The sequence below is a fragment of the Phyllobates terribilis genome, unplaced genomic scaffold, assembly GCF_046119375.1.
Source record: "Phyllobates terribilis strain yellow unplaced genomic scaffold, ASM4611937v1 Scaffold_4__5_contigs__length_816908805, whole genome shotgun sequence".
In the NCBI taxonomy this organism is placed as follows: Eukaryota; Metazoa; Chordata; class Amphibia; order Anura; family Dendrobatidae; genus Phyllobates; species Phyllobates terribilis.
In genome coordinates this window covers 481049388-481075459 of record NW_027362764.1, presented here as the reverse complement: position 1 = coordinate 481075459, position 26072 = coordinate 481049388, and positions in this window count along the sequence as shown.

Here is a 26072-nt window from a genome sequence, read left to right as displayed (position 1 = left end):
CTTCGATCCCTTCTAAACAAACTGTAACCCTGTAAGTTAACTGCCCAGTCATAGCTTTCATCTAACCATGTCTCGGTTATTCCCACTATGTCATAGTTACCTGTAGATATTTCTGCTTCCAGTTCATCCATCTTGTTTGTCAGGCTCCTGGCATTTGCTAGCACGCAGTTTACACGATTTTGTTTTGTTCCAATCTTCTCCCTGTGGATTGTATTAGAATTTTTCTTACCTCCCTTCCAAGTATCTTGTCTTGGACCTTCTTTGTCGCACTTCATATCTTTCATTAGTATGTTCTCTGGTTGCATGTTCGTGTCCAGCGTTTTTCTTCTCATCCCCTCTTCTTCTGGTAACATTGGATAGCAGTTGTTTCCAGCGGCTGCAGTCCTTTTATAGCCATGTCCTTAAGGGTGTCAAAGGTGGCATCTGGATGATCCAGGGACCACCAGCTCACTGTCCTGCTCTCCTCTTGAGACCTCAGTCCCCAGATAAACTGTTCCTTCAGCATTTTATTTTCATTATCGATGCTGGTTGGACTTACCTGTTTCAGAGCTCGCAGGGCCCCTTGTAAACGCCAGGCGTAGTCCCAAACACTGTCCTCCGGTTGCTGAGAACAGTTGTAGAACCTCATCCGGAGGTCTGTCTCAGTATGATTCTCAAAGACAGTCTGTAACTTTTTAAAGATTGCGGACACTGACTCCTGGTCTGTGGCCGACCAGGTTTCTACTTCTCGCTCCGCAGCACCAGTCAATTGTCCCAATACAACAGAGGCTCTTTGCTTGCCTGTCATAGAGTACATGTCCAGTATACCGCATATTTTCCTTTTGAATCCAGACAGGGTATCTGGTTTGCCGCTGTACTGGGGGAGCCACTTCTCTCCAGGAATGTACGGTAGGGCCATGGGTATGACAGGGGTTACATGCCCTGCTGGTGGAGCGGCTGCTTCAGCCTGCTCGGCGCCAAGCGCGGGTTGATGATCAGGGTGGTTAACCAGTACTCCGGCGTTGTGCTGTTCTTCGGACATTCTGGCGCTTACCCCTAGCGAACCGTGGCCTACCTTCTTTTCTTCCGGTAGGCCGCAGCTCCGCAGGTGACCGTGTTCCCTCAGGACCTTGCGTCGCTTGCATCCTATGTCAGAGCGTTCACCGGCGCTCCTTCCAGGACCTGGCACTTCCTGGTTTGACGTCGAGGCATGGGGCGTGTCCGGGGCTTTGCGCGCTTCAGCGGTTACGCCCTTCTTCCTGCTCAGCGGCACAACAATGGCGGCAATCATCGCCACAGTTAAATACACAGTTCTGATTAAAGGCGCACAGTACCCGGTGGCAACGGGCACAACACTCCGTCGTTGCAGCGGGCACGGAATCCTGTTCGTGACGCCAGGAAGAGATAACATGCCCAGTGGATGGGGACGACTCGGCGCCCAGGCCTTGTTGTTGGTTTTGGGGGATGCCGCGGAGGCCGACTCCCGGGGCCATACCCTGGGGTCACTCTTAAAAAGGAAGGAATTGGGGGAAAAGGTGTATGGGAAAGGGAAAGTTTGTGACGCCACCCGTGGTGTCTGGTGAGGATCACCAGCGCTGCTACAGTCCTCTGAGGCCGGTGGTCAGGCAGCTTAGTTGGTGCGGCTCCCCACAGGTGGAGCGGGGCCTCAGGGCAGCGTAGGAGAGGGGATGCAGGACAGAGGGGACCCAGCCAGGTCAGGAGAAGAATAGGCACACTCACAACTGTTCACTTCAGTACCTTTACTGGTGGTGTTTCAGGCACAATCCAGGGCACTGTAGGGTGAAGGGTGCATATCGGGACTCTCCCCAGTGAGCAAGTGTGGGGCCTCCTGTTTCTTGCCTTTTCTTGATAAGTTTATGACTTGCCTGGAGCTAGGCCTAACTTAGTCTCTGTCTTGCACCGGCTGACCTGGTGGTAGGGCCTTCTGTTGGAGCTCACACTCCCTTGTCTCTTGTGCCTCAGTGACTCCTGACCCTGGTATATCAGTCAGCTTTTGGTGTTCCTGGGACATGTAGTTTGCCAGGGGTTCCGGTAGTTTCTGCTGGTCCTAGAGATCCTTGCAGACACGGACCCGGTGTCCGGTAAATGCTTGTGGAGTGAGCTGGTTAAGCTCCTCTGCCCCCTATGTAGCTCACTTACTCCACTTGCCTTCGGCCTCGCTCGGGGCCCTCACTAGGCTTCACATTGGCAGTAGGCCTCGCTGCTCTTCACCGCTCTTATGGCGTCGGCACGCCTTAGGCTCACTAACCTGAGCTCCCTGAGTCTAGGCAGGACTGGCAACTTCTCTGGCTGTAGCAGACTGTAGACTGAACTGCCTAGCTCCACCTTCCCTTTTTATATCCCTATCCGGGCTCCCTCTGCTGGTCTGAGGTGGAAGGTGGAGGTGTGTGTATGCTATGAGGGCCTCTTGTGGAGGAATCCGTCCATGCACCCCTCTAGGATCTGTGGCACCAATGCGCAGCAGTGCCCCACAAAAGCAGTTAACTTATGGATTACTTTGCAACTCGGGAATCCACTTCTGCAGAACCCTGTCTTCAACGGAGCAGAGGTACACATGCTTGAGCTCCACCCCATTGATTGTCTATGGGACTGCTAGAGAAAGCTTAGTGCAGCACTTGACTATGCCCAGCAGTCCCCTAGCCAATGATTAATGCAGAGGTTGTGCATCCTATGGAAAAGGAATAACTTACTATTTTGTGAATAAGAATAGGACAACTGTTGACCATTAAGCTTCAATTGACCAAAAAGTAAAAAATACATGCTTTTTAGAGAGTCTGACACTTTTCTTATTTTGTTCTTTTTAAGTTGAAGTTTATGAAATGGAGCACCCGATGCAAGAATCATCAAGAAAATGTACAGATTTACACAAAAAATTCTAGTGTGAATGTGTTCTGGCTGTTAGGACGGAAAATTTGATAAACAACTATAATTCAGATACAAAAGATGGATGTGATTGAAAGCTGAAACAGCATAAGGCTGAGTTCACACGATGCGTATTTCATGCGTTTCCGCTGCGTTTTTGCAGTTGCGTAAACGCCGCGGAAACGCATGAAAAACGCATGGTAGAAGGGAAGCAATGTTCCCCAATGGAAATCCGCATGTGCTGTGCCCATGATGCGGATTTTTCCGCAGCGTGAACGCTGCGGTCAAAAATCTGCAGCATGTCAATTAATTTTGCGGAAACGCGGCGATTTCGCCGCCATTGACTTGCATTAGAACGCGCCAATTCCGCAAGACTGCATCTGTACTTGCGCTATTGGCGCGTTCTAATATGCGGATGGTACCCGAGTGTGGAGGAGAGGAGAGTCTCATCCACACCCAGGTACCATTAAAAAAGCTGTAAAAAAAGAATAAAATAAAAAATAAATGTATACTTACCATCTGTCGCCCCGCGCAGCGCTCCCGCTTGGTTCCCGGCACTTGCAGTGAGTTGTAGGACCTGCGCTGACGTCAGAGTCATGTGACGGGTCACGTGACGCCGACGTCGGCAGGTCTTTCTGTGACACCCCAGGGGTCTGGTTGTCACAGTGATAGAGATATTACGTCTGAGAGCAGGTGGGAGGTCCTTTGGTCAGGGATCCTGTGCATGCCACACCTCCTGCCCAGCCTTGGGAGGGGAAGAACTTCCCCTGTATAAACCCGGGGCTGAGGCAGGGTTAGGGAGTCCAGGAAGAGTAGAGACAAGAGCAGCATAGGAAGCAGCAGAGTCACAAGGAGTCAGGGGCTGGCAGCTAAAGAGCTCGCCCTGACTAAGAAGATTCTTTACCGGACCCGGAGTCCGAGGCTGTGGGGACTAACTTCTACCCAGCAGCAGAATCCGTCAGGCAGGGGATTTCAGGTCCCCTGGCCCAGAAGCCCGAAGGCCCGGTCACACGCGTGGGACCAGCACCGCCATCGTGGAGCGGAAGCCATTAGAAGGCCCCGAGTCACCGGCCATACGGGTGAGCACCACACGGTACACTCAGGGACGTGGGCTACTTACATCAGCTTCTAGCAAGGTAGCCAGAAGAGTACAGTCAGCTTGGGAGGCCTACAACTACGCCTGGCCAGGGGAGATCCCATCTGCTCAAGGACTGACCAGGCCCCGTTCGCTAGCAAGTACTCCGGGAGGGTCTATCGTTGTTACCAGTAAAGACCCTGAACGCTACCATACCGTCTCTGAGTGGTTCCTGCTACCCCCATCATCCACGTCGGCTGCCCTGAGGCCATACCCCTCCCGTTGGGGGTTATACTATCACGCTGCACCATCCTTCCACCGGCCTCAGCGGTCTGCCCTGCAGCAGCAGCCCCCTGGCTGCATTCAACGGGTGGCGTAGTCATCAACCATTTTCTACCGCTAACAGACTGCCGTCCAGTTTGACTCCCTGGGCACGGACCGGGTCACCGCCACGAGACTACAACCCTAAACAGATCCGGCTCCGGGTAAGCTCCCGCGTGCGCAACGCAGCGCGACACAGGCCCAGGGGCGCGTCAACTTTGGCGTAGTCGGCAGGATCACGTGCCCGCAACCACCGGGTACTGCGTGCCTGAAAAGCAAAGACTGTTCAAACTTACCAGTGGTGAAGATTCCCGCCATCGGTGAAGATTCCCGCCATCCGGCGCCATCTTCAGCCTTCTTCCCGCCATCGGTGAAGTTTCCCGCCATCCGGCGCCATCTTCAGCCTTCTTCCCGCCATCCGTGGAGTTTTCCCGCCATTGGACGCCATCTTGAGGACGCCGCGCGGGAAGAAGAGGGGCGTGGACTCCGAAAGCGCGCGAGAACTGAAGCCCCGCCTCACGTCCGGACGTTGCGTAAGGTCCTGGAAGGAGCCCAGCAGACGCCGACGTCACAGGAGCGCGACGGAAGGTCCTCAACCCTGACGATCCACTGCGGAGCCGCGGCCTACGGAACAGGATCATCGCAAGGTAGGCCACGGTCCACTAGGGGGGAGGAAGATGTCGGATACGGAGGAGAGCTCCACTGCCTCAACCCCCGCCAGCGCTACCGCTGTTGCAGTTATGCCCTTCACCATGCCCTATATCCCGGGAGCAGCTTGGCTACCCCAGTACTCAGGGGAGTCACATACCCTGCATGACTTTAGAGAAAAGCTGGATAGCCTCTTCCAGGTGTACCCCCTCACAGAAGAGCAAAAAGTGAGCATCCTGGTGGCCCAACTAACTGGGGCAGCCAAAAGGGAAGTAAAATCCTGGCCACCTGGGAGGAAGACTGTCGCAGGGATACTAACCCGGCTGAAGGACACCTTTGATACCCGCACCTCAGCCGAGATTAAACTTAGATTCTACGGGTGCAAGCAGCGAGCGCATGAGAGTATAAGGGACTATGCACTCAACCTACAAGAGGCCCTGAGGGCCATTAAGCAGACCGACCCTAATGGAGTGGGAAACGAGGACAGGCTGTTGACCGAACAATTTATAGAGGGTTTATATTGCAATGCCCACCGCACCCAGTTGCGGGCAATGGCCTTACAGGACCCTCATCTAGAATTTGCACAGTTCAAGGACAGAGCCATCCGGGTGCTCCGAGAACCGGCACCAGGTGGCGTTGTGACCCACAGACGCCCCACTACCACTTACTACCAGGAGGCGGCGCCCTTGTCAGCAGGGCCTGTGGGAGCTGATGCGCAGGCTTTGGACAATGACCCGGCTCCAGACCTACACCATCAGGTCCAAGAGCTAGCTAAAAGCGTTGCTGCGCTAACCCGAACTGTGCAGTCTTTACAGGTTTCCACTCCAGGGAAGATCCAGCTGGCATCCGGACCGGAGGACATCCCGTGGCGTCGACCAAGGAGGACCCCACCGGCCAGAGGAAGACCCAGTGACCGATACAGCGAGGACGGACGACCCATCTGCCGCCGCTGCAATCAACCCGGACATATGGAAAGGTACTGTTCTTTAAACGGGCACAACCTGGGGTAGAGGGCCAACCCCCAGGAAAAAGATCACCAGGCCCATCGAACTGGCGCGACAGATATGTGGGAGGACGTCCAGTCTTGCCTGTGGTACTGGATGGCATTCCCATGAGTGCCCTACTGGACACCGGGTCACAGGTCACCACCATCCCGTACGTGCTCTTCAAGCAGTACTGGAATGACTCGGATATTACCCGCTACCCTGACGACGACTTGAGTATCATCGCCAGCAATGGTCAGCCCGTGCCACAGATCGGATTTAAAGAGGTGACCATCAAAATTGGTAGAGTCGAACTGGCCGCACAGGGACTGATCATTGTAGATATTGACAAACATGAGAGTCACCCAAAAATAACTCTAGGAACTAATGTAATTGAAAATTGTCTTGCAGAGGTGATTTTCCTTTTACAGCAGGTTGCCAAGAATGCCAGCTCCGGCGAGCAGCGGGTGCTCCAGAAAGAGATCCGGGCACTGATGCAACGGCAACAAGTGGAACTCTCCGGCGGTGAGATTGGTAGCGTAAGAATGTGTGACCCTTTTCCTATTGCCATGCCCCCAAAAAGTGAAATGATGATTTGGTGCCGGGCAGCTATTGGTCTGAGAGGTAGAGATTACCAGGCAATGGTAGAACCAGTTTACTCAGACAGTAGGCCCACCATTTTGACAGCACGGGGGGTGGTCAATGTACGCCATGGGAGGGTGCCCGTTCGCATAATAAATATCGGGGAGAGGGAAGTGTACCTGCCCCGGTATGCCACGCTAGCCAAATTATATACCACTAATCAAAATTCTATACAATCTGTGGAACCCTTGCCTCCATCTCACCCGGAGGAAGGTAACGGCTCTAAGAAAGACATGGAGGACTGGTGTCAGCAACTACATCTGGGTACTGACTCCACTCCCTCACACCAGAAACAAGGAGTCTATCGGGTGGTTCAAGAGTATGAGAGAGTGTTTAGTAAACACCCGTTAGACTTCGGGCGAGTCAAGGGGGTAGAACACCGCATCCCCACGGGAGATCATCCTCCCATAAAAGAGAGGTATCGACCCGTACCCCCTGCACATTACCAACACGCCAAGGGGATGCTTAGAGACATGAAGGAGGCTGGGGTAATCCGGGATAGCTGTAGCCCCTGGGCAGCCCCACTAGTTTTAGTCAAAAAGAAAGACAACACCATGAGGATGTGTGTAGATTACCGGAAAATCAACCGTATCACACACAAGGATGCGTACCCCTTACCAAGGATAGAGGAGTCATTGGCTGCTTTAAGATCTGCTAACTTCTTCTCTACCTTGGATCTCACTAGCGGGTACTGGCAGGTTCCTGTAGCAGAGGCGGACCGGGAGAAGACCGCATTCACCACCCCGATGGGACTTAGCGAGTTCACCTGCATGCCGTTCGGACTCTGCAACGCCCCAGGAACCTTCCAACGATTAATGGAGTGCTGTCTGGGCCACAGAAACTTCGAGACGGTCCTGTTGTACCTGGACGATGTCATCGTATACTCCAAAACTTATGAGGACCACCTGAAACACCTGGCGGAGGTGTTCGAAGCTCTGGCGAGTTACGGCCTAAAGGTGAAACCCTCCAAGTGTCACCTCCTGAAACCAAAGGTGCAATACCTGGGACACGTGGTGAGCGCTGACGGAGTGGCTCCCGACCCCGATAAGATCACCGCAATTAAGGGATGGCCAAGCCCCTCCAGCGTAAAAGAAGTGCGGCAGTTCCTAGGGTTGGTAGGCTACTACCGAAGGTTTATTCCCGGTTTCACCAAAAAGGCAGCACCTATGCAGGACCTCCTGATAGGCCAGTCCCGGAAGGCCAAGAACCAGAAGCCGCCCTTCAAATGGGAAAAGCTAGAAGAAGAGTCCTTCCGCCAGCTGAAGATGGCCCTCACGGGGGATGAAATCTTGGCGTACCCGGACTATAGCCAGCCCTTCATCCTCTACACCGACGCCAGTAACATCGGGCTAGGAGCCGTACTGTCCCAGATTCAGCAGGGGAGAGAACGAGTAATCTCCTATGCCAGCCGAAAACTGCGACCCACCGAAAGGAACCCCGAAAATTACAGCTCATTTAAGCTAGAGTTCCTGGCCATGGTATGGGCAGTCACCGAGCGCTTTAGGCATTACCTCGCTTCTTCCCGGTTCACCGTATACACGGATAACAACCCGCTGACACACCTGGACACGGCAAGACTCGGTGCCCTGGAGCAGAGGTGGATGGCCCGTCTGTCCAACTACGAGTTCACAATTAAATACCGGGCAGGGCGCTCCAATACCAACGCGGACGCCCTGTCCAGGATGCCCAACCTGCCGGACGGAGGAGAAGATCCGGAGGGACTGGAAGAAGTTGAACTCCCTGCGTTCCACCGTCATGGGACTATCCAGTATTCCCACCGGGTAAGGAGTAAGCAGGCTGCTACGTTGAACCCCTTACCTCACTACAACTGGGCGGAAACGCAAGACAGCGACCCTGCCGTCCGACTGGTGAAGGAGATGCTGACTCGCCCGGAGGCTAGCCTGGAATCAGACGCTCCAGAGGAAGCCAAACAACTATGGGCAGAGAAGAGTCGACTGTTCCTTTACAAGGGGAAGTTGTGCCGCAGAATGGTTAACTCCAGGACGCATGAACTACTCTGGCAAGTAGTGGTGCCACGAAGAGACGCAGCCATGGTGATGGAGGCATACCACGACGGAGCTGGACACTTCGGGTGGAAAAAGCTGGAGTTCCTGCTGCGCGAGCGGTTCCACTGGGTAGGCATGAGGGGAACCATCGAGAAGTGGTGCAGAGACTGTGGCCCGTGCAATCTGAGAAGGAAGGACCGGGCCAGCCAGAAGACTCCCCTGCAGTCCATCGTCACCCGGCAACCGTTGGAACTGGTAGCCTTGGATCATGTAAAACTGACCCCCAGCAGAAGTGGCTACGTCTACGCGTTAACCATCGTGGATCATTACTCCCGGTTTCTGGTTGTCGTCCCCGTCAAGGACTTAACGGCTCGAACAGCAGCTAGAGCCTTCCAGCAGCACTTTTGCCGTCCACACGGGTACCCGGACCAAGTGCTGACGGACCAGGGACCTGCCTTTGAAGCGGAGGTCTTCCAGGAATTCTGCAATCTGTATGGCTGCCGGAAGATAAGGACGACACCCTACCATCCGCAAACTAATGGACTTTGTGAGAAAATGAACCAGGTGGTAATGGATCTTCTAAAAACGTTGCCCCTGGAAGAACGCAGTCTGTGGCCTGAGAAGTTGCCCGATCTGGTGGACCTATACAACCACATCCCGGTAGGTTCCACCAACTGTACCCCGGCTTACCTAATGAGGGCAAGACCTGGTAAGTTACCTGTTGACCTGGAAATGGGAGTCCTGACGCCCGAGGACACTTCACCAGAAACGGACTGGGACACAGAGAGGCAGCAGCAGTACCGGAAAGTACAGGAGAGCGTGGAGCGAAGTCTCTGTCAGGCTAGGGAAAGACAAGAGAAGACTTACAACCAGTATGCTCCCGCTGTTCCCCTGGTACCCGGAGAGCAGGTCTTGAAGAGGAAGAGACGGCTCCACAAGTTGGACGACCAGTGGGAGAAGGACCCGTACACCGTACTGCCCTCAAGCCACGAGAACCCGAAGGTCTGTACCATCAGTAAAGACGGAGGGGAAACCACAGCCATTGTATCCCGGGACCACCTGAAGAAGTGCCCCGAACAACTGAGGAACCCTGAGGAGGAACAGGAAGACCATCGACCCGTGGAAGAAAGGGAAGATATGGTTAGTACCGTGCTCGGGGACTTCCCTCGGTCTTGGACTCAAGTCAATGGTGCAGTTGTGGTACCCGTACTCACCTTCCTCCAACCATCATCCCAAGAACCTACGGAGCAACGGGTAGAGCTGGAAGAGCAGCCGGTCCAGGAGGCAGAAGACTCCACCCAAGCGGAACAGGAGAATCCACCCTCTGCTTATAGTGAGCCTGCCGTACCCCTAGTGAGACAAAGAGCCGGTAGACAGCTGCCCAGTTTACCCTTGACAGCTCCTACACCCTGTAGTTCAGGGCCAGACAGTCAGCTCCGTAGGTCCACTAGGGCCACTAGAGGCCAGTTACCCGCACGTTGGAGGATCTAAATGTTTAAGTTGTTTTACAATGTTTACCTGTTTATTGTTGCTTGTGTGTAATTTTGTGTTTCTAGTTGTTTTTAGGAGTCTTCGGTGGATTTACCGGGAATCCTTTGTATATAGTTGGAGCGTAACCCAGGATGGACTAGAGACTGTTAAGGACTCGGGGTAGGACAGACCCCTACCTGGTTACGTCTCCCTGTGTTGGTGAAATGGACACCTTTGCTTTTCTTCAAAGACTGCACCCGGTTGCGGACATCCGTGACCATCTTATTGTGTTTCCTTATTGTATTTTATTGTTCTTTGATATACCTTGTTATATTTTTCTAAAAAGTGTTTAGTCCCGGAGTACTAAATTTCACTAGGGGGGAGTGTGACACCCCAGGGGTCTGGTTGTCACAGTGATAGAGATATTACGTCTGAGAGCAGGTGGGAGGTCCTTTGGTCAGGGATCCTGTGCATGCCACACCTCCTGCCCAGCCTTGGGAGGGGAAGAACTTCCCCTGTATAAACCCGGGGCTGAGGCAGGGTTAGGGAGTCCAGGAAGAGTAGAGACAAGAGCAGCATAGGAAGCAGCAGAGTCACAAGGAGTCAGGGGCTGGCAGCTAAAGAGCTCGCCCTGACTAAGAAGATTCTTTACCGGACCCGGAGTCCGAGGCTGTGGGGACTAACTTCTACCCAGCAGCAGAATCCGTCAGGCAGGGGATTTCAGGTCCCCTGGCCCAGAAGCCCGAAGGCCCGGTCACACGCGTGGGACCAGCACCGCCATCGTGGAGCGGAAGCCATTAGAAGGCCCCGAGTCACCGGCCATACGGGTGAGCACCACACGGTACACTCAGGGACGTGGGCTACTTACATCAGCTTCTAGCAAGGTAGCCAGAAGAGTACAGTCAGCTTGGGAGGCCTACAACTACGCCTGGCCAGGGGAGATCCCATCTGCTCAAGGACTGACCAGGCCCCGTTCGCTAGCAAGTACTCCGGGAGGGTCTATCGTTGTTACCAGTAAAGACCCTGAACGCTACCATACCGTCTCTGAGTGGTTCCTGCTACCCCCATCATCCACGTCGGCTGCCCTGAGGCCATACCCCTCCCGTTGGGGGTTATACTATCACGCTGCACCATCCTTCCACCGGCCTCAGCGGTCTGCCCTGCAGCAGCAGCCCCCTGGCTGCATTCAACGGGTGGCGTAGTCATCAACCATTTTCTACCGCTAACAGACTGCCGTCCAGTTTGACTCCCTGGGCACGGACCGGGTCACCGCCACGAGACTACAACCCTAAACAGATCCGGCTCCGGGTAAGCTCCCGCGTGCGCAACGCAGCGCGACACAGGCCCAGGGGCGCGTCATTTCAATTCAAAGTTGCCGGCAGCCGGGAACTTTGTAAAGCAGGACAGCGCGGGCCATCGGAGGTAAGTATATACACTCTCTCGGGTCACACTATATAAATCCATGCTGTTTGCATGGATTTATATAGTGTGACCTAGTTGTCAAGCACTTTCCAGGTGATGCTAAAATCGCCTGGAAAGCGCTTGTCAATCTGCATGCGGAAACGCATGTGAATCTGCATGTGGATCCGCATGTATTCTGCAGGAAAAACGCATGCACAATCTGCATGCGTTTTTTCTGCCAGGGAGATGCAGAAATGGTGCAGAAATTTTCTGCTTCATTTCTGCATCGTGTGCACATACCCTTACTTTCTTTCCAGAAGACTTAGATGTTGGCTGTACTGATGGGCTGTGATAAAGCTGCACTTTCAGATAGTTTGTCTAGAAATCTTCATCCTTTTGTGCTGCAGAAACTGACTGCCTATTAATAAATAACTGCCTGCGATTATAGCCCTCATTACAGAGGTAATGGACCCTGGTAATGAACTTCAAGCAAGTAATAGCAGAATGCAGTCTAATAAATAGGAGCTTCATCGTACCAATTATATGTCAGCAGTAGTGTAGAGGTAATAAAAATTATGAGGCTTATAATTTGGGGTTCATTATTACTTATGGACTTGATTATAACGCCTTCATCCACACTGAAGTTTTGACTAGGTGTCAGTGTATCTGAGTCTGTATCCATCACGATCACCTTGCACTGATGAAGATAGGGCACTTACTTTGCAAACCCATCCCAAAATGACTCTATAGTCCTTTCTGACCGTTCAACACTCCAGTGGTATTCAGACTGCAAACTCTATCTCCACCCCCCCCCCAACTTAATTGACAAACTCTTTTTTCTGTCTCCTTCCTGCTCCCGTAGCTCAAATCTTGCACATGCTCAGTAGAAGCTGCAGTTTGTGAAACTGCCATTCTTCTAGCAGCACTTTCAGTGTGTAATAACAATTTCTAACACCATCTGCTGCAAGAACCAAATTCACCAAGGGGAACTCTGAATACGTGTACATTATATCTATGGTAGAACATGGTAGACTTCAGGAGGTCCTGGCTGTCAATCAGAGAGCTGGTTGCGAGAGTGAGGAGATGAAACTAAATATTGATGAAGTAAGTGCAAACCTTCTGAACTACATCTTTTAGGCCATGTTCACACTTTCAGTATTTGGTCAGCATTTTATATCAGTATTTGTAAGCCAAAACCAGGAGAATTGCTGCTGTGTGAAACATCACAGTGTAGCCCCAGCCTAACATGATTTATGTATTTGCCCTTTTTTTAAAGGACGGAAGGAGTCTAGAATCTTTCCAACAAGTTCAGTATGTGGCATTTAATGAACTTGACAATGTGGTGATATTAGATGGGCATGGGTTTTCTAGTCACAGATCTACTTTAAATAGATCTATTGCATGCTAGTGTCAATGACAGAAATAATCTCATCCTGACAGATCAGAAAAGCCTTTACCAAAGCTTTCAGAATCTTTCTTTTCCCCCATTGCCCAACCTACTGTTTCCCCTTTTCCAACTTTATATATGACCCAGTGTTTCTCCATGAATTAATATCTATGACATATTGTTTCCTCATTTCCTAATATGAAGATCTATTCTTTCTTACCTTTCTTCTTGACTTGAAATATCTCTAACTGAGTGGCACGAGATGTTTAAGTTTTAAAAATAAAACATGATTTTCTGTTATTCTCTTGGGAGATGATTATGATATATATGTGGCCACAGGATGATACATATGTAACATAAACAGATATCTCATAGACAACTTCATTATAAAAAATAGGAATCCATTTTGATATATTTGAATTAAAAAATGTTTCCTAGGTTGATAATGAAAATCTATTCATAAAAATCAGATGCTACAGAGATGTTCTCTGAGGGATCCGAATTTTTTACACGCCCATACAGATTAATGGGCGAGTCTCTTTTGAGACTTGGAAGAGAATACTGGATGCTGCGATTGTCTATGTGGAAAAACTGTCATCTAATAGCTCCATTTAGTTAAATTGGTCAGTGTGCTGTCCGATATTTACTAGGACAGCACACGTCCATAATATATGCTAGTCTGAAACTCATCCACCATTGGCCATCCTCTAAGCTTCCCTGGTGGCATAATGCTGCATGCAGTGCTCTCTTTGCTTTCAAAATAATAGACACAATATGATAAATCCCTAATAGACTCCTTTGGAAGTATTGACATCCGTAGTGTGACTGATCGCACAGAAGCCAAGCCAAGCCAAGATGCAGATCTGAGTCTAATTTTGTGGTCATGGGTTGGTCGCTGTTGGAATGTAACTGGTTGTTAGTAGTGATGAGTGAATGTGCTCGCCACTGCTCGGTACTCGCCCGAGCATCTCACTGCTCGAGATGCTCTGCGAGAATTTCCGGGGTTGCTTGGCGGGAGCTCGGGTCCCCGCCCTGCATGTTTGGCGCTCTTTAGAGAGCCAATGAATATGCAGGGATTGCCTGCCACACACTGTAATGCCGTATCCATGTTGTTTGTGGCATTACAGTGATTGGCTGGCCGCACAGCGTCATCAGGTCTATATAAGACCTGACGCCGCCATGCTCGTCAGAGTCTGCCCCGGAAACAGGCAGAGTAAGGAAAGCTGCTGCTGAGCTAGGGAGAGATTTGCTTGTTTATAAGTTTGTGTAGGTATTCCACAATATATATATATATATATATATATATATATATATATATATATATATATATATATATATCCATATGAACTAACAGTCCTTCTGAGGACTAATCCAGCTGCATCTATTCCATGGTGACAGCAGGAGTTAGGCAGGCAGGCAGTGTATGTGAAAAAAACAGACAATGTGAACTGAGGTCTAAGATGGCAGACATACAAGAAACAGAGGCATGTTCACACTAGCAAAAAAGAAGCAAGACAAAAATATATCTCATACCCTACCATAATTATATATAAATGTAAAGCAAAATTGCATAATAAATATAGGGTACTTAGTGAACTATTTTTGATCAAAAAAAGTATACAAGCCGTCCCACCAGCGGCAAGGTGACCCTAAATTGGGACGGTACCTATACTGCCTATATTAAAAACCTTACTGTATATCAAAGTTGAAGTAATGCATATAAAAGGGTAGACAAATAGGACCGGGTCCCAACTCCAGACCACCTAGGCCCGTGGTAAGCTACATATATACCAATCAGCTCAACAAAGGGCATGCCACACCCTTAAATTGCACAGAATGCAAACAAGTCAAAAAACCAGACAATGTGAACTGAGGTCTAAGATGGCCAATTTAGGGTCACCTTGCCGCTGGTGGGACGGCTTGTATACTTTTTTTGATCAAAAATAGTTCACTAAGTACCCTATATTTATTATGCAATTTTGCTTTACATTTATATATAATTATGGTAGGGTATGAGATATATTTTTGTCTTGCTTCTTTTTTGCTAGGCAGTGTATGTGGCAGACTGCAGTACATACAACACAAGAGGCTCCATTCCAGTTCTGTCTGCTGCTGCTGTTACAGATATTTCTAGAAATAGCCCCAGGTATCGGACAAAGGACAATTTATTTTTGATCTTAATCCAGATTATTTGCTTAAAAAACAATCCAGAGTACACTGTTTTTCTGCTCCATTTGCTTGTTGCCACTGCAGAATACAGCCAGATCCTTTCCATATTGCAGCGATAAAAATCCAGAAATTTGTAGTGAATGTGGAAAATATTGGCCTCCATTTAAATTTTGTTGCAGTGTGTTAGTGAAGTTATTGACACCAGGTCACTGTGAAAAATGGTAACATACAGGCCAGATATTTAAAACTGTGGTTTTCCGTTACACGCATCACATATAAGTGTGCTTCAAATTCAGCCATTTCTGGCCTCCATTTAAATTTTGTTGCAGTGTGTCAGTGAAGTTATTAACATGAGGTCGCTGTGAAAAATAGTAACCTACAGGCCAGCTATTTAAAACTGTGGTTTTCCGTCACACGTATCGCATATAAGTGTGCTCCAAATTCAGCCATTTCTGGCCTCCATTTAAATTTTTTTGCAGTGTGTCAGTGAAGTTGACATGAGGTCGCTGTGAAAAAAAATAACCTACAGGCCAGCTATTTAAAACTGTGGTTTTCCGTCACACGTTATGTTCTGCAACTTAGAACTAAGGAATAGGAGGGAAAACCTGTCCCTGCACTGAGACTCAGCTTTACCCTACGCTGGGGTAGTTGCCCTATTCCTTATGAATAGCCCCACCGAACCTCCTGCACTGAACTCAAACGAAGACCGGTAGAAAGGGGAAATGGGTCCCTAAAAGATCTAAAGACTGGGAGCAAAAGCAGGAGACCTCCTAACAGAAAATTTAGTTGCAGAAACAAAAATTAAATGAAACAAAACTGGCAAGAAGTCCCAGGATAACAATAGTCCAAAGCAAGAAGAATTAAACAAGGCTACTAGCCAGAGCACGAGCGTTACAACACTGATGTCCAACGGGAAATGGGAGCCAGGTGCTGAGTAATAAAGAGTACAGAGATCACGTGACAAAGAAACCCAGCACCAGAAGAAAAGACTAGAAGCAGGCAAACCAGAACAAGATGGCCGATAGTAAAACAAAATAGATTCTAACAGTACCTCCCCTTTTACGATGATCCTCCGGATCCTCTAGGCTTACCAGCAAATCTCCTGTAAAAAGCCTTAATTAGCCTTGAGGCCGAGACGTCCTCGGCCTTCACCCAGGAATTATCCTCAGGGCCGAAACCTCTCCGGGACATCTTCCTCTATGCCACCTGGAATCCAAAATGCGAGAAATCTCAAATTCTCCATCCTCATCAACAGGAGGAACAGTAGGCTTCGCCTGCTTATCAGGCGTGTCCGCCTTCTTAAGTAACAACACATGAAACACAGAATTAATCCTCCAGGACGAGGGAATGCCCAACCTCACCGCTGCCGAGTTGACAATCTGAACCACTTTGAAAGGACCCACAAATTTAGGCCCCAGTTTTTTAGAAGGAATCTTAAAACGAAGATTCCTAGAGGACAACCAAACCATATCCCCAAAAGCAAACAAGGACTCCTTTCTTTTTTTTGTCAAAATACCTTTTTGATCTCCTGTTAGCCTCTTTAAGGTTCAGACGTACACTGGTCCAAACCCTCTCCAAATCACCAGAAAAATTGTCCTCCTCCGGTACAGCAGCCCCAACTTTGGAAAATGGACCAAAAGATGGATACCTGCCAGTACAGCATAAAAAAGGAGAACAGCCAGCCAAGGAAGAAGTATGATTATTAAGAGAAAACTCCACAAGTGGTAGAAATTCTGACCATATTTACTGATTGTCTGCCACAAAACATCTCAAAAACTTCTCGACATCCTGGTTCTTCCTTTCAATCTGTCCATTGGACTCTGGATGATACCCCGACGAGAATGACAAATGAATTTTCAATCTGTCACAAAAAGCACGCCAAAAGCGAGCCACAAACTGTTGTCCTCTATCGGAAACAATGGACGTGGGAACACTATGGAGCCTAACAATCTTCTTCACAAAAGCCTTAGCAAGAGTCTTGGCGCAAGGTAACATGTTGAATGGAACGAGATGACACATTTTACTAAACCGGTCCACAACAACCCAGATGACAGAAAAACCCTCCGATAAAGGCAGATCGGTGATAAAACCCATGGCAAGGTGCGTCCATGGTGAACTAGGAACTTCCAAGGGGCATGGCAACCCCGCAGCCGGAGCGTGAGAGGCCTTCGACCTAGCGCACACAGAACACTGACACACCCACTTGAAGACTTCCCTTTCCCACCCTGGCCACCAGAAACTCCAACCGATAGACTTCCTAGTTTCCTAAATCCCTGGGTGATCTGCCAACAGAGACTCATGACATTCAAGAAGCAATGCTCTCCTCAAGGCTCTAGGCACAAACAATTTACCACACTTAGTGTTAGTTGGTGCCGCACTCTGAGCTCCTAGGATGCTATTCTCCAACTCCAAATCCAATGCGGCCACCACCACCCCTCTCGGCAAAATACACTCCTCCCTCTCAGCATTCACCGCTGGAGAGAAGCTATGAGACAAAGTGTCAGCCTTAACATTCTTTGACCCCGGGACAAAGGTTACGGAAAAATTGAACCGGGCAAAAAAGTGCCCACCTAGCCTGACGGGCATTCAAACATTTAGCTGCATCCAGATAAATCAAATTCTTATGATCAGTGAAAACCTGTATAGAATGTCGAGCCCCATCCAAAAAATGTCGCCAATGCTCGAACACGAGTTTAATAGCCAACAACTCACGATTCCCAACATCATAGTTGAGCTGGGTCTCAGAAATTTTTTTTGAAGAGAAAGCACAGGGATGCACCCCATCCTCACCCTCCTGGGACAGAACTGCCCTTACGCCTATAGATGAGGCATCAACCTCAACCAAAAATGGCTTGGTCTCATCCATCTGGATAAGAACATGAGCAGAGCTGAACCTCTCCTTGAGATACTCAAAAGCTTCAATAGCCTCAGTGGACCATTGGACTGTATTAGCACCCTTCTTGGTAAGATCAGTAATGGGTTTAGCGATGACAGAGAAATTCTTTATGAATTTCCTGTAATAATTGGCAAACCCCAAAAACCTCTGTATGGACTTCAAACCCTCAGGCCTCAGCCACTCCAGCACAACCTGAACTTTCACCGGGTCCATCTCAAAACCATCACAAGAGACAAAGTAACCCAAAAAACTAATTTTCTGGACAGCAAACTGACACTTCTCCAATTTAGCAAAGAGTGTGTTATCTCTCAGAATTTGAAGAACTTCGCGGACTCTGCCAATGAGACTCAAGATCCGATGAGTAAATCAAAATGTTATCCAGATAAACAATAACACTCCTACTGATCAAGGGTCTCAGAATGTCATTGATGAAATTTTGAAAAACTGCAGGAGCGTTAGTAAGCCTAAAAAGGCATCACCAAACGCTCAAAATGTCCTTCCGGGGTGTTAAAAGCTGTCTTCCATTCATCTCCGTCCTTCACCCGCAGCAAATTATATGCCCCACGGAGGTCAATCTTAGAAAACCATTTAGCTCCGGTCAATTGGTTAAACAAATCCGGAATAAGTGGTAACGGATAAGGATTGCGCACAGTGATCTTATTAATCTCCCGAAAATCCAGACATGGCCTAAGACCCCCATCCTTCTTTTTGACAAAAAAGAACCCAACCACCACAGGAGACTTAGAGGGTCTTATGTGACCTGCAGCTAAACTAGTCTGAAGGTACTCCTTCAAAGCCTCCCTCCCAGGAATTGTCAGATTAAACAACCGACTCTTAGGGAGCTTAGCATCAGGGACGAAGTCAATAGCGCAATCGTAATCTCTATGAGGTGGTAAAGCTTTTGACTCTACCTCCGAAAAAACCCTCCAAAAATCCTGAATGGGTTCAGGTAACTCCCCCCTTCACAACAGTCACAATGTGAACATTACAACACTTACCATAACACCCCTGACACCAGGATCTTATGGAACCAGACGACCGTTCCAGCAAAGGATTATGCACTGTTAACCAGGGCAACCCCAGGACGACCGGGGAAGGCAACTTAGCAAGTACAAATAAGTTAATCTGCTCCTGATGTTCCATATTCATAGTAAGCGGAAACCCAGTGACCTTTCGAATAATGCTCCCATGCTCCAGGGGAGTATTATCAATCGCCACCACAGGAAAAGGAGGCGACAAATGTTCAGAATCAAACTTATACTTTTCAAGAAATTGTTGGTCAATCAAATTAAGGGCTGAACCACAATCCACCATAACCTGAAACTCAATCAAACGACCCTGACAGGTGGTATTGCTAGGAAAAAACACCCCAGCAGAACGTAAAAATGAAATGCGAATGGGAGTGTTATTTCTACTGACCATTTTTTTTCCATTCCTTAAGCGAACCTCACATTGCTTTAAAAAATGATCAGCCTTACCGCAATACAAGCAAAGTCCCTCAGAGAACCTCCTGTCCCTCTCCTTGGAACGGGATGACATTGCCACGACTTGCATAGGTTCCCCAGTGTCGGCAGGAATATCGTGAGAAACAGAATCCAGCAATACAGGAAACTTCTCCTCATTCTGTCTAGCCCTCAACCTTCTATCCACACGGATAGCTAAATACATGGCAATTTGCAGAGTATCAGGTGCAGGGAATGCAATGAGCAAATATTTAACCCTTTCACTCAAGCCTGCCAGAAACTGAAACTTGAGTGCATGGTCGTTCCACCTGACCTCTGCAGACCATCGTCTGAACAGGGTGCAATAACTCTCAGCATCAAGAGAACCCTGTTTCAGACATCTGAGCTCTGCCTCAGCTGATGTAACCCAATCAGGATCATCATATAGCATACCCATGGCATCAAAAAATGCCTCCACAGAACTCAAACAATGATCATCTGGGGACAAGGGAAACGCCCAGATTTGAGGTTCCTTATGCAATAGAGACATAATAATTCCTACACGCTGTAGTTCACTACCAGAAGATCTAGGTGTGAGCTGAAAATACAACAAACAAGCATTTTTAAATGAAAAAAAATCCTGTCGTTTCCCCGAGAAACACTCACGTAATCCTACCTTTAGGTTCTTCATAGCGTTCTGCAGGGTATTTACTCAGGTACTGCTGAAGATCGGCAACCTCCAGAGTCAACCCTTGCAAGCGTTGAGCAAGCTCTAGGATGGTAACCATACTGAAGAAAATCCAGGAAGAGGAGAGGAGAAGAAAAAAAAACCTTTTTTTTTTAAAGGCGGCTGGACATACTGTTATGTTCTGCAACTTAGAATTAAGCAATAGGAGGGAAAAGCTGTCCCTGTACTGAGACTCAGCTTTACCCTACGCTGGGCTGGGTGTCCTATTCCTTATGAATAGCCCCACCGAAACTCCTGCACTGAAATCAAACGAAGACCTGTAGGAAGGGGAAATGGTTCCCTAAAAGATCTAAGGACTGGGAGCAAAAGCAGAAGACCTCCTAACGGAAAAGTTAGTTGCAGAAATGAAAATTAAAGGAAACAAAACTGGTGGAACTAGAAGTCCCAGGATAACAATAGTCCAAAGCAAGAAGAACGAAACAAGGCTACTAGCCAGAGCACTAGCGTTACAACACTGATGTCCGGCGGGGAATGGGAGCCAGGTGCTGAGTAATAAAGAGTGCAGAGATCACGTGACCAAGAAACCCAGCACCAGAGGAAAAGACTAGAAGCCAGCAAACCACAACAAGATGGTTGATAGTAAAACAAAATAGATTCTAACACACATATCACATATCAACAGATTGCTCCAAATTCAGTCATTTCTGACCTCCATTTAAATTTTGTTGCAGTGTGTTAGTGAAGTTATTGACACGAGGTTGTTGTGAAAATAGTAACCTACAGGCCAGCTATTTAAAACTGTGGTTTTCCGTTACACGTATCACATACAAGGGAGGGAAATTAGGAGGTCGAGTCCTTATGGGTGGAGATACATGGGGCAAAAAACAATAATAAAATTATCATAGGAGTCTGTTATAAACCACCAAATATAGCAGAAGCCACGGAAAGTCTATTAATGAGACAAATAGACGAAGTAGCAAAAAATAACGAGGTGATTATTATGGGGGACTTCAACTACCCCGATATAGACTGGGAAACCGAAAGCTGTAGATCTCAGAAAGGAAACAGGTTTCTGTCAATTATCAAAGACAATTATTTGTCACAACTTGTGCAGGAACCAACTAGAGGGACGGCCCTTTTAGACTTAATATTAACTAACAGGCCAGACAGAATAACTGAGGTGCAGGTCGGGGGGCACCTGGGAAATAGTGACCACAACATTATACAATTCCACATGTGCTTCAGTAGGGTGCCCAGCAAGGGAGTCACAAAAACACTGAACTTCAGGAGGGCAAAGTTTGATCAGCTAAGAGATGCCCTTCACCTTATAGACTGGGATAGTATCTTCAGTAATAGGAGCACGGATAGAAAATGGGAAATTTTCAAAACAGTCCTACATAGTCACTGTAGAAGGTACATACCTTATGGGAATAAAAGAGCTAGGAATAGGAGGAAGCCAATGTGGCTAAATAAGGAAGTCAAGAGGGCAATGAAAAACAAAAAAAGGGCTTTCGGTAAACTTAAACAAGAAGGCAGCGAGGAAGCGCTAATATCTTATAGGGAAAAAAACAAAATCTGTAAGAAACAAATAAGAATAGCAAAAGAGGAGACAGAGAGACTAATTGCCGAGGAAAGTAAAACCAATCCCAAACTGTTCTTTAACTATATAAACAGTAAAAGGATTAAAACTGATGGCGTTGGCCCATTGAAAAATAACCTGGGTAAAATCATAGAGGGAGATGAGGGTAAAGCAAACCTACTCAATAGCTTCTTCTCCACTGTTTTCACAAAAGAAAACAATTTATCGGAGGAAATGCAGAGTGATAAAGTAAACCCTCCGCTAAATATCACCCACCTAACCCAGGAGGAAGTTCTGAAATGCCTAAATAATATCAAAATAGACAAGTCACCAGGCCCAGATGGCATACACCCCCGGGTACTAAAAGAATTAAGTAATGTGATAGACAGGCCGCTGTATCTTATATTCAAGCACTCTTTATGGACAGGGACTGTCCCACTAGACTGGCGCCAAGCAAATGTGGTACCAATATTCAAAAAGGGGTCTAAAAGTGACCCTGGGAACTATAGACCAGTAAGCTTAACTTCTGTTGTGGGTAAATTGTTTGAAGGATTTCTTAGAGATGCTATTGTAGAATATCTTAATGATAATAACTGTCTAACTCCATATCAACATGGATTCATGAGGGATCGCTCCTGCCAAACAAACCTGATCGCCTTCTACGAGGAGGTGAGCTCACAGCTGGACTGGGGAGAGTCAGTGGATGTTGTATACCTTGACTTCTCCAAAGCGTTTGATACCGTGCCACACAAAAGGTTGGTATATAAAATGAGAATGCTTGGTCTGGGGGATAATGTGTGCAAGTGGGTAAATAGCTGGCTGAGTGATAGAAAGCAGAGGGTGGTTATCAATGGAATAAACTCAGGGTGTGTCAGGGTTACTAGCGGGGTGCCTCAAGGGTCTTTCTTGGGCCCTATATTATTTAATACATTTATTAATGATCTAGTGGAAGGGTTGCATAGTAAAATAGCAATATTTGCAGATGATACTAAACTTTGTAAAGTAGTTAATACAGATGAGGATAGGCACAGCTACAGGAGGATTTAGATAAATTGGGGAGTTGGGCCAAAAAATGGCAGATGGGGTTCAATGCCGATAAATGTAAGGTCATGCACATGGGAAAAAAAAACAGCAGTCACCCATACATATTAAATGGGAAACCGTTGGGGAAATCTGACATGGAGAAGGACCTGGGCGTCTTGGTTAACAGCAAATGAAATTGGAGTGCCCAGTGTCAGGCAGCAGCTGCGAAGGCAAATAGAGTCATGGCATGCATCAGAAGAGGAATAGGGGCATATGATGAGAACATTGTTCTTCCTCTGTATAAAGCGCTGGTAAGGCCGCACTTAGAATATTGTGCACAGTTCTGGGCTCCGGTGCTCAGGAAAGACATATTGGAGCTAGAGAGGGTACAAAGGAGGGCGACTAAGGTAATAAAGGGAATGGAGGGACTAGAATACCCAGAGAGATTGTCAAAATTAGGCCTATTTACGTTGGAAAAGAGAAGGCTTAGGGGAGACCTCATAAACATGTATAAATACATCAGGGGGCAGTACAGAGATCTCTCCCATGACCTGTTTATACCAAGTATGGTGACAAAGACGAGGGGGCACACTATGCGTCTGGAGGAAAGGAGGTTCCTGCACCAGCATAGAAGGGGATTCTTTACGGTCAGAGCCGTGAGACTCTGGAACTCTCTGGGAGAGGAAGTGGTGATGTCCCACTCACTTAATGAGTTCAAGAGAGGCCTGGACGCCTTTCTTGAGAACAATAAAATTACATCTTATGCTTAGTGATAGTTAATTAATCCAGGGATTTAATCTGACTGCCAGATTGGAGTCGGGAAGTGAATTTTTCCTCAGTGATGTAAATTGGCCTATACCGCATGGTTTTTTTTTGCCTTCCCCTGGATCAACGCTGCGGAATAGCTGCAGTGCACAAGAAATAGGCTGAACTGGATGGACGCTTGTCTTTTTTCGGCCTTATAAACTATGTAACTATACAAGTTCGCTCCAAATTCAGTCATTTCTGGCCTCCATTTAAATTTTTTTGCAGTGTGTCAGTGAAGCTATTAACACGAGGTCACTGTGAAAAATAGTAACCTACAGGCCAGCTATTTAAAACTGTGGTTTTCTGTCACACTTATCACATATAAGTGTGTTCCAAATTCAGCCATTTCTGACCTCCACTTAAATTTTGTTCCACTGTGTCAGTGAAGTTATTGACACGAGGTCGCTGTGAAAAATTGTAACCTACAGGCCAGCTATTTAAAACTATGGTTTTCCGTCACATGTATCACATATCAGTGTGTTCCAAATTCAGGCATTTCTGGCCTCCATTTAAATTTTGTTGCAGTGTGTCAGTGAAGTTATTGACACGAGGTTACTGCGAAAAATGGTAACCTACAGGCCTGTTATTTAAAACTCTGGTTTTCCGTCACACGTATCACATATAAGTGTGCTCCAAATTCAGCCATTTCTGGCCTCCATTTAAATTTTGTTGCAGTGTGTCAGTGAAGTTATTGACACGAGGCCGGTGTGAAAAATAGTAACCTACAGGCCAGCTATTTAAAACTGTGGTTTTACGTCACACAGGCGCGTGGCAAGGGACGGGGAAGTGGACGTGATGGCGATGGTGCATGCAGAGGACAAGGCCGAGGCCATGGGCAAGCTGAAATTGTGCCACAAGAAACACCTACATCTTCTCACTTGACCTTCCTGTCCCAATTAATAGGGGACTGCAGAACACCACTATTGAACACAGAGCAGTGTGAAAAGGTTATTGGTTGGATAGCAGATAATGCTTCCAGATACTTAGCCACCACCACCACCCTGTCTTCTACACTTTCAAGTCTCAGTAGCCGTGAGTCTGAACAGCATATTTCTCACCCTGATCCTCCTTCCTCCCATCATGCCGAGTGCCTGGAGACAACTGATCCCACACTTGGACACTCCGAAGAGCTGTTCACTTTTTCTATTTGGGCCTCTCTACCGGCCAGCTTCGAGCAGGGCAACAGAAAATCACATGTAGGGATTTGAGCAGCCATGGTCACCCAAAGATGACGGTGGGAAAGTGCAAATACTGTCGCAGCAGGTGGATAATGATGAGACACAATGGACAGAAAGGAGGAGGACCAGGGTGCGGAAGTGGAAGATGGGGTGGTGGACGATGAAGTCACTGACCCAACCTGGCAAGGTGACATGCAGAGCGAGGACAGCAGCACACAGAGGGAGGGAGGTGTAGAACCACAACAGGCAAGAACAAGCAGTGTGGTGATTGCAGACAGAAGGTGGGTACCGTTCCCCTTAACATCAACACGATGGAAGTTGCCAGTACAACTATTAGGTCTTCCCGAGTCTGGTTGTTTTTTAAAGACTTTGCCGATAACCCCAAAAAGGCCATTTGCACCAACTGCCAGGCCAGCATCAGCAGGGGTAGCAAAACTAGCAGCCTGACCACCACCAGCATGATCAGCCACATGGCAGCAAAGCACCCAACTAAGTGGACTGAACCCCAGGGTCCAGCAGCAGTGTCTGCAGGTGACACCACTGCTTCTTCCGTTGTTGTGCGCGCACGTCAATCCCCTCTCCATGGCGCATGTCAAGATGCCTCCTGCCCTCCACCTGTCATTGAACACTCTCAACTAGCACCATCAGCAAGCACGTCCACATCCTTGTCCCAGTGCAGCGTTCAGTTGTCCCTACCCCAGTCCTTGGACGTAAGCGCAAATACACAGCTAATGCCCCACAGGCCACACTACTAAATTCACACATTTTGCGAATGCTTGCGCTCGAAATGTTGCCTTTTAGGCTCTTGGAGACAGAAGCTTTCCACAACCTGATGGCAGCGGCCGTCCCTCCTGTAATCGGTTCCCAGCTTCCACTATTTCTCCCGGTATGCCGTCCCCGCATTACACAAACACGTGTCCCACAACATTAGTCGTGCCCTCAACAATGCAGTTACTAGGAAAGTCCACCTAACCATGGACACGTGGACAAGTGCTTCTGGGCAGGGATGGTACATCTCGCTGATGGCACACTGAGTTAACATAGTGGAAGCCGGGACCCAGTCGGACCTTGGGCCGGAACACGTCCTCCCGACGCCGAGGATTGCGGGCCCTGGGTCAATCAGGGTTGCCCCCACATTCTATAACTCCTGCACCTCCTCCTCCTCTTCAGCATCCATCTCCGAAATGACCGCATCAGTCTCAAGCTGGAAGCACTGCAGCACTGCCTCGGCCAAGCAGCAACAAGCTGTGCTGAAGCTAATATGCTTAGGTGACAAACCACACAACACTGAAGAGTTGTGGACAGCTCTGAAAGAGCAGGCAGATCTATGGCTGACACCACTGAACCTAAAGCCAGGCATGGTCATGTGTGACAATCGCCGGAATCTGGTGGCGGCTCTGAGGCGAGGTGAGCTCACACACGTTCCATGCCTGGTCCATGTGCTTAACCTCGTGGTTCAGCAGTTTCTCTAAACCTACCCGAATCTGTTGGATCT